Genomic DNA, 1,912 nt, shown 5'->3' with positions numbered 1-1,912 from the left:
CTGGTTTGAAGATCTACATTATAAATGTAAATTTCCCTTGTGTTCTGGAATACTCATACTTCTTAATGTTGTCCATAGCTTGTCATGATCCACACAATCGAAAGCCTTTGCGTAGTCAATAAAGCAGAGGTAAACATCCTTCTGATATTCTCTGCTTTCAGCCAAGATCCATCGGACATCAGCAATGATATCTCTCGTTCCACAGCCTCTTCTGAATCCAGCTTGAACCTCTGGAAGTTCTCTGTCAATGTATGATTGTAGCCGTTTCTGTATTACCTTGTAGCCGTTTCTGTATTCCCTTAGCCATGACTTTATCTAAATTCTGCAGGTGACATAGATACATGAAGATGGGAAATTACTCAGCTGTGACCGAATTCTTCCTGGTGGGACTTTCCCAGTACCCAGAGCTCCAGTTTTCTCTCTTTGTGCTCTGCCTCATCACATACCTGATAGTCCTAATCCTTCTGGGAAACAGCTTCCTCATTATCATCAGCATCCTAGATTCCCGACTCCATATCCCTATGTACTTCTTCCTTGGAAACCTTTCATTCTTAGACATCTGCTATACAACATCATCCATTCCTCCAATGCTAGTCATGTTTCTATCTGAGAGAAATCCATCTCCTTCATTGGTTGTGCCCTTCAGATGATTGTCTCCCTTGGTTTGGGCTCCACTGAATGTGTCCTCCTGGCGATGATGGCCTATGACAGGTATGTGGCCATTTGAAACCCACTAAGGTACCCCATCATCATGAACAAGGTAGTATATGTGCACATGGTCCTGGGTCATGGGCTGTCTGACCTCCCTAGGGCAGACAGTCCTAACAATGATGTTGCCTTTCTAAGGGAATAACATCATTGATCATCTTACCTGTGAGATCCTGGCTCTTCTGAAACTTGTCTGCTCAGATATCACCATCAATGTGCTTATCATGACAGTAGCAAATAATTTTTTATTGATGATTTCTGCTAATTTTTATCTCTTATGTTTTTATTCTGTCTTCCATACTGAGAATTAATTCTGCTGAGGGAAGAAAGAAAGCCTTTTTAACTTGTTCGGCTCCTTTAACTGTGGTCATCTTATTCTATGGTTCAACTCTTTATATGTACATGAAGCCCAAGGCAAATGACACAAATACATCTGATTAAATCATTGGGCTGACTTAGGGAGTGGTGACCCCATTGTTGAACCCAATCATTTATAGCCTGAGGAATAAGGAAGTAAAAGAGGCTGTGAAGAAAATCTTGAGCAGATACCTACATCTATGGAAAATATGAAAGACCTTGAGGCTTGTGATATCCTCAGTGAAGGACAAGATCAGGTCTTTTGCATTCACAGAAGTCATTGAACCCAGCGTCAAGGGAGCTTGCATAATTGTAAAGCCAAATGGTGGATTCCATTTTCTTCAACATGGAACAACCACACAACCTTTCTGAATAATGCCCTATCTTCTGGGTTTTCACTTGTAAGTAAGTAATTCAGTTAGTCACATAAATGTCATGATGCTATTCACTGAAATTATTCTTCCTCGACCCTTCATTTCCCTTCTCTTTTCTCTCTCTCTGCTGTCTTTCTTTTCTCTTTCTCTCTTTTCTTTTTGCCTCCACTTCTCTTCTGTGAGAGTTAACGTCTGTGTCAAATTGTCTGAGCCAGGATTCACAGCACTTTGGAAGGTTTAGCAATCACCTCCATGATGAGGTCTAACATGATGTAATCACTCCCATAATGTGATCCAAGCTGAGCTGATGCAATTATCCTATGATTTGTAAATCCTCACTTCCATGATGCAATCTACAGGATTAGGTGTATCTTGAGTCAATCTCTTTTGAAACATAAAAATATTTTTAAAGTAAACAAAGTCAGAGAGACCTATGATTGCCAAGAAAGAAGAACTAGGAGTAGAGTACATCC

General features: G+C 40.3%; 1 pseudogene; it reads left to right on the top strand.

The window, feature by feature from the left end:
* Positions 1-347: 347 nt before the first annotated feature.
* Positions 348-1,278, top strand: LOC102812406 (annotated as a pseudogene).
* Positions 1,279-1,912: the final 634 nt, after the last annotated feature.

This window comes from Chrysochloris asiatica, unplaced genomic scaffold (assembly GCF_000296735.1).
Source record: "Chrysochloris asiatica unplaced genomic scaffold, ChrAsi1.0 scaffold00069, whole genome shotgun sequence".
NCBI lineage: Eukaryota > Metazoa > Chordata > Mammalia > Afrosoricida > Chrysochloridae > Chrysochloris > Chrysochloris asiatica.
Note: the sequence above shows the minus strand (reverse complement) of the source record. Positions and strands in the feature narration are given on the sequence as shown.